The sequence below is a fragment of the Mus caroli genome, chromosome X, assembly GCF_900094665.2.
Source record: "Mus caroli chromosome X, CAROLI_EIJ_v1.1, whole genome shotgun sequence".
NCBI lineage: Eukaryota > Metazoa > Chordata > Mammalia > Rodentia > Muridae > Mus > Mus caroli.
Genome location: NC_034589.1, coordinates 72713681 through 72721290, shown reverse-complemented (window position 1 = coordinate 72721290; position 7610 = coordinate 72713681). Strand labels below are relative to the sequence as shown.

The window sequence follows — 7610 nt, the reverse complement described above, 5'->3', positions numbered from 1 at the left end:
CCCCCCCCGCCAGAGCAGCAAGAGAAAGAGGCAGTACCCCAGGCCATTTATTACACCTCAAGTGCCAGCAACACGCTGTCCAGGGGCCCTGGGTTGGAGAGGTCTGTGGCAGTGGGAAAATCAGATGGCCAAGCCACTCCAGGGTGTGTGTGTGTGTGTGTGTGTGTGTGTGTGTGTGTGTGTGTGTGTGGCTGAACCCTTTGGCTAGCAGTATCCAGAGAAATAGGTACACCAACTAGTTGGGATTTTTGGAAGCCACAGTAGATATCCCCCTCCCCATATGGGCACTCTGAGGGCAGCTCAGCAGGATCAGGGTAGGGATCATCAGAGTGAGTCAACTCTGGCTCAAAAATCAGAGGCCAGCATCCCAGCAGTGGCCTTTGGGGAGACAGGATCTCTCAGATATAGTTTGTACACAGCAGAACATGAAGAAGTGATGTGGAACCTGGCACATTCTTGGTTCACCATGTAGGCTGTACTGACAGTAGCATCAGCTCAGATCAACCCTTCAACATTCTCCACCCTGCAGCTGTCTCTGGTTGGTAAGGGACTTGCAAGGCCAGAACTGGACAGACCACAGGTGGGCACTGGAAATGTTCAGGCTGCTGCAGTTGTCCTGGGACCCACAGGAATGATTTGTCTCAACATGCAAGTTGTCCCTAGTCAGTTATAGGGACAAACAATTTTGTAGACACAGAGACAAATAAAACCAGCTTTGAGAGATGACAGCACCCCTACTTTGATCTTGATGTTCAAAGTTCAAATTGCAAGTCCACGTGAGTGTTCCTCAACACTGGACAGCTGAAGGTACTAGTTTCTGCTTCTTTCCCAAAAGATGGACACTCCCAGCTGATGCTTCCAACACAGGAATAGCCCCAGCCTGCACTCAGTTTGCTAGCTGATAAAACTTACTTACACATCCTGCCCATTTTAGCCCATTCTAAGTACTTCCCACAAGTTATCTTTGTGGTACTGGTGAATGTACTTAGGATAGGCCCTGTGCCTGCCAGATGCCAGTCCTACCAGGCAGACAAGCAAAACACATGAGATCCAATGACCACTGCCTTTTATTGGCCATGGTCACCTTCCCCCAGCCCCCACAGTGCAAGGTAGTAGAATGCTGGAGTGTTCAAACTCTGCCTACCCCAACCCTCTCATACAAGACCCTCATCCCACTCCATTCACTAGATAGTTAATATTGTTAATGCACAAATGAAATCCTAAGTCATACCAAGGATTAGGAAAAAGACTCCCTCCCATACAGCCTTCCAGGGTTAGCTGAGAATATGCTCTTCAGCACCTATAAGAGCCACTTAGAGTTTATGGTTTCATTTTCCCAACATTACATCTTTGAGGACCTCAAATTCTTTCTCAAAGTCACAACCACACATATGAACTTCAATGTTCCCACTCTTAAATCATCTCCATTCCTCTTGGGAACTTCAAAATAAAAGCAGCCAGTCTGCTTGGCTCCAAATCCTCTTCTAGGGCATCACTTGTCTCCAGGGGCTGATGTGACATGATGATACAGTGCCTGCCTCTGTGGGCTACTGATTCACATGATTGCACAGCATGAGTTTCTTTCCGAGCATTCTTATAGAAGGCTTTCAACTGTGTTCCCAGTACTTCTGATCTGGATACCAAGGCATCAAGCTTCTCACTTCACTCTAACAAAGACTCCATGGTGCTATGCAGAATGCTTTTGCTCTCTTCCAGTTCAGCCTGGACTTTACTCATGGGATCAGATTCTCAGGGGGTTCTGGTATCTTGTAGCAGGGGATCCTATAGGCCAGTCTATTCTATCGACCTGCTTGGAGAGTTCATCTAGTACCTTTTCCAGCAAGGTAAAAGCCACTCTGGAAGGGTATTCACTGTCAGCAGTGACCACACCTGCAAAACTGTCACTCCGGATGTAGACATGGCAAAAATACTCTTGTTCTTTGACAAAAGCTCTGCTGCCTTTTGCTGAGCATTCCACAACCAGTTGACTGTAAAGGTCATGAATCACTCAACACTGAAACTCTGGAAGAAACTAACACGTCATACACAGCTTTGAGAAGCACTGCTTTTGGTTCTCTTTTGTAAGGACACAGGAGCGGGAGCAGAACCGCAGTCCCTCAGAACAGGCTGCTGAGGCAGCTGGGCCAGTTTCTTCCAAAACTTTCTTTGTATTAACATTGTTATAAATTATTTAAATCAGATATTGGTAAAATAATATCTTTGCTGTCAAAAGCCTGTTGACAGAAAAATTATGAGCTTGGTGTTTTATTACATGAATTAATTTCTGCATTACTTCAAATTAAGCACAAAATTTTGAGTGAATCTTCAGCTGTATTTTGTTCACTAATTTATTTATTCACTTTACATTGCTATTGCAGCCCCCCTCCATCCTCTCCTCCCAGTTCTACCTTCTCCTCTTCTCTCCCCATCCCGCTGGGTTCCAACCTGTTCTGGCACATCAAGTCTGATCAGACAAGGCAGCACAGCTAGAGGAAAGATGTCCACAGGCAGGCAAAAGAGTCCAAGTCAGAGACAGCCCTGGGGGCCCCACATAAAAGCCAAGCTGCTCATCTGCTACCTATCTGTAGGGGTCCTAGATCCAGTCCATGCATCTTATTTGGTTGATGGCTCAGTCTCTGTGAACCCCACAAGGGCCCAGGTTAGTTGACTCTGTAGGTCTTCTTACAGTATCCTTGACCCCTCTGGCTCCCTGAGTCCTTCCCCTCCCACTCCTCCACAAGTTTCCTTGAGCTCTCCCTAGTGTTTGGCTGTGGTTATCTACATCTGTTTCATCTACTACTGGATGAAGCCTCTCAGAAGACAATTGTGCTAGGCTCCTGTATCTAAGCATAGCAATCATTAATAGTGCCAGGGGTTGGCTCTCTCCCATGGGGTGTGCCTCAAGTTAAAAAAAAAGTCTGCCACCCCCAAATTTCAAGGCTAGACAGATCTAATTTAGAATTCTACAAGATTTTCAAAGAAGAATTAATGCCAATAGTTCTTAAATTATTCCTCAAAATAGAAGCAGAAGGAACATTGCCTAATTCTTTTTATGAGGCCACAATTATCCTGATACATAAACCACATAAAAACCCAACAAAGAAAGAGAATTACAGACCAATTTCCCTTATGAACATACATACAAAATTTCTCAATAAAGTACTTGTAAGCCAAATAGAAGAACACACCAAAAACATTGTCTACCAGGATTAAGTAGACTTCATCCTCGAGACTCAGGGATGGTTCAACATATGTAAGTTGATAAATGTAACTTACCATTTTAAAAAACTCAAAGAAAAATAAAACCCTACATAATCATCTCATTAGATGCAGAAAGGCTTGTGACAAAAATCCAATACCTCTTCATAATAAAAGTCCTATAGAGCCAGCTGTGGTGGTGCACACCTTTAATCCCAGCACTCAGGAGGCAGAGGCAGGTGGATTTCTGAGTTCGAGGCCAGCCTGGTCTACAGAGTGAGTTCCAGGACAGCCAGGGCTACACAGAGAAACCCTGTCTCGANCCAGCCTGGTCTACAGAGTGAGTTCCAGGACAGCCAGGGCTACACAGAGAAACCCTGTCTCGAAAAACCAAAAAAAAAAAAAAAAAAAAAAAGTCCTATAGAGATCAGGAATACAAGGGGCATACCTCAACATAACAAGGCAGTTTGAGCAAGCCTATAGACAACATCAAATTAAATGGAGAGAAAGTCAAAGCAATTCTATGTAAAAAGCAGGAACAAGCCAAGGTTGTCCATTCTGTACATAGCTATTCAATACAGTACTTGAAATCTTAGCTAAAGTAATAAGATAACTGAAGGAGATCAAGGGAATACAAATTAGAAAAGAAGTCAAAATGTCTTTATTTGCAGATGATATGATAGTGCACATAAATGATCCTAAAAATTAACTGATGAACTCCTACAGCTGATAAATACTCCCAGCAAAGTAGCTTGATACAAAGTTAACCCCCCCCCCAAAAAAAAAAAAACCCAGTAGCCTTCATATATACAAATGATGAATGGATTGAGAAAGAAATTGAAGAAGAAAAAAAATTGAAGAAGACCTCAGAAGATGGAAAGATCTCCCATGCTCATGGACCAGTAGGATTAACATTGCAAAAATGACCATCCTACAAACATCAACCTATATATTGAATGCATCAAGATTCCAACACATTTCCAACACAATTTTTCAGTGAATTTGAAAGGACAATTTCCAGCTTACATGGAAACACACACACACACACACACACACACAAATAAAAAATAAAAAATAAATCAGGACAATCCTGGATAATGAAAGAAGTGCTGGTGGTATCATCATTTGCAATTCCTAGCTGTACTCCAGAGCTATAGTAATAAAAACCACATGGTATAGTAATAAAAGCAGCATAAAAATAGGCATGTTGCTTTTCGGCCAGGGAGAGAGAGGAGACAGGCACCATGTAGCTCGGCTAGTTCAGGTTAGGCCCCATAGTGGCCTCAGCCACCTGGAGAATTCTAACACAGGATAGCTGATGAGCTTAGGATAATAGATTCCACGCCCAGTTGTTGTGTCATCTTGTTGTGTCATCTGGTTGATTTTAAATATTAAGATGGTCTTGTGTTTTCTAATCTCGAAGATTCAGAAAACAAACAGGCATCTGGAAAAAAATAAAATAAAATAAGATAAAATGACAGCAACCAAAAGTGAACGGGACAAAAACACAAACAACAACAACAACAACAACAAAAAAACCAAAGAGCCAAATAAAAAGCACAAGAAACACAAATAGATCTAGAACACACACACACACATGCACACGCACACACATACACACACACACACACACACACACACACATGCACTGGCATTAAGGGATTCATAAATCCCTTAAAACGAAAATTAGAATTCATAATACATAAGCAAAAGACCTCCAAGGTAAAATAAATAAATAAATAAATAAATAGAAATAAAGAGAAAAAAGAAAGATAGGAAGGAAGGAAGGAAGGAAGGAAAGAAGGAAGGAAGGAAGGAAGGAAGGAAGAAAAGGTGCTCAGAGGGCACTCGCTGGGACCAGGCAGTAAGCACAGCAATGTGCGCTGTGCTGCCACCGCTCTGGACAGGGCCTGGCTGCTGAGAATGCAGGCCAACGCTGAGCTGACAGTCAACGCCACAGAAAAAAAATCACTTTAAGTCTTGGATGAAACAGCATCAAAAGACGTACAGCTTGGAGGAGTAAAACCATAGGCTGCAGATGTTTGCCAACAAATGGAGGAAGATTCATGCCCACAACCAGAGGAACCACACGTTTAAAATGGCATTGATTTTCAGATATGAGCTTTGCTGAAGTAAAACACAAATATTTCTGGTCAGAGCCTCAGAACTGCTCAGCCACCAAAAGTAACTGTCTCCGTGGTACTGGCCCCTACCCTGCCTCCGTGGAATGTCTGAAGAAAGGAAGTGTTGTTTTAGCAGTGAAAAATCAGAGGGCCTGTGGCAGCTGCTGGACTTTTTCCATCACGGAGGCCCTAGGGTCGGCTGTGGCTATTGCCAGTGGGAAAATTCTGTCTTTGGCTGAACAGCAGCTGGTGGATTGTGCCCAGGACAATCATGGCTGTGAAGGAGGTCTCCCCAGCCAGACCTTCGAGTACATCCTGTACACCAAGGGCATCATCGAGAAGGCAGCTACCCTTCCATAGGCAAGAATGGTCAGTGCAAATGCAAGCCCCCCCCCAAAAAAAGCTGTTGCATTCATCAAGAATGTTGTCAACAGCACACTCAATGATGAGGTTGCAGTGGTAGAGGCTATGGCTCTATACAACCCTGTGAGCTTTGCCTTTTAGGTGACTGAAGATTTTATGATATATAAAAGTGGCATCTACTCCAGTACATCCTGTCATAAAACTCCAGATAAAGTACACCATGCAGTCCTGGGTGCTGGCTATGGAGAACAGAATGGATTAATCTACTGGACTGTGAAAAATTTCTTGGGGCTCCCAGTGGGGGAATGATGGGTACTTCCTCATTGAGCGTGTAAAGAACATGTGTGGCCTGGTTGCCTGTGCCTCCTACCCCATCCCTCAGGTATAAGCCATGGTTGCAAGGCAACTGGTTGGAAGACAAAGGGAGGAACTGGTCCAGCAACAGGCCCACCCATGTGACACCATCACCAGCCATATGCTTTGAATGTGGGTTTTAAATGACCCAAACCCACGTTGACCTAGAATCTTCTCTCTTTCCAGCTCTCTTCATGTAGTGAGAGCAATGGCTACCTTTTTTTATGTTGTTTATTCAATAAATGCACAGTGAGTACCTCCCTGGGTTGGGAGGCCTAGGCCTCTAAAAAACAAAGAAAGAAAGAAAGGAAAGAAGGGAGGGAGGGAGAGAGGGAAGGAGAGAGAGAGAGAGAGAGAGAGAGAGAGAGAGAGAGAAACTCCAGACAAAGCATTATAATACTAAAAAAAAAAAAAAAACCTTAGAAAATACTTTTGAGTCAGTTTTGTGTTGGCCATCTACTGTTGGGCATGGGGCAGAGCCTTAGGAGTGGTTTGTGTTCTTAGTAAGACTCTGATGGAGAAACCTAATTTTCCCTTTGTGAATGGTTATCAATTAGAGGTAACTTCTAGGAGAGGGGGCAGGGCTCATGTCCACTTTCAGTCTCAGCACTAGGACCCCATCAGGATGAGTCCTGTGTATGCTGCCATTTTTACTATATTTATCTGACTGATCCATGGGTATAGGAGGTCTTTCCATCTTCTAGTATCTTCTTCAATTTTTTTTCTTCAATGTCTTAAAGTTTTTAGTATACAAGTCTTTTGCTTGTTAGGTTAGAGTTACACCACTATGTCTTATGTTTTTAAGGCTATTGTAAAAGATGTTGTTTGTATGACTTCTTTTAAAATTCATTTCTCATTTGCATATACAAAGTCTACTGAAGTGTGTGTATTAAATTTGTATCCTGCTACTTTGCTGAAAATATTTATCAGCTGTAGGAATTCCCAGTGGAATTTTTAGGGTCAGTTATGTTTACTTTCATATTATCTGTAAATAAAGACATTTTGACTCCTTCAAAAAAATAGGCATGTTGATCCATGCAATGGAATTGAAGACTGAGACATAAATCCAAGCACCCATGGATACCTGATTTTTTGATAAAGAAACCAACAATACATACACCTCCCCCAACAAAAAGACAGCATCTCCAACAACTTGTGCTGGTCAAACTGAATGACTGCATGTAAAATAATACAAATGGATTCAAATAGATTCATACTTATCACCCCACACAAACCTTAACTGCAAATGGTTCAAAGACATGATCATAAAAGTAGATGCACTGAGTCTAATAGAAAAGAAGGTGGGGGATAGTCTTGAATGCATTGGCATAGGAAAAGCCTTTTTGAATAGTACTCTAATAGCACAGTCACCAAGATAAACAGAAAATCTTCAGTATGGCAGAGGACACCATACTGAAGACAGCAGGTTACAGAATGGGAAAAGATTTTTTTTTTTTACCACATACACATCTAATAGAGGGCTAATATCTATCTCTATCTCTATCTCTATCTCTATCTCTATCTCTATCTCTATCTCTATCTCTATCTCTATCTCTATCTCTATCTCTATCT

The 7610-nt window shown here is 42.5% G+C and overlaps 2 pseudogenes; one reads left to right on the top strand and one right to left on the bottom strand.

Moving 5' to 3' along the window:
- Positions 1-1555: 1555 nt before the first annotated feature.
- LOC110286252 lies at positions 1556-2612 on the bottom strand (annotated as a pseudogene).
- A 627-nt stretch (positions 2613-3239) lies between these two features.
- On the top strand, positions 3240-6072 carry LOC110286251 (annotated as a pseudogene).
- The last annotated feature ends 1538 nt before the right edge of the window (positions 6073-7610 follow it).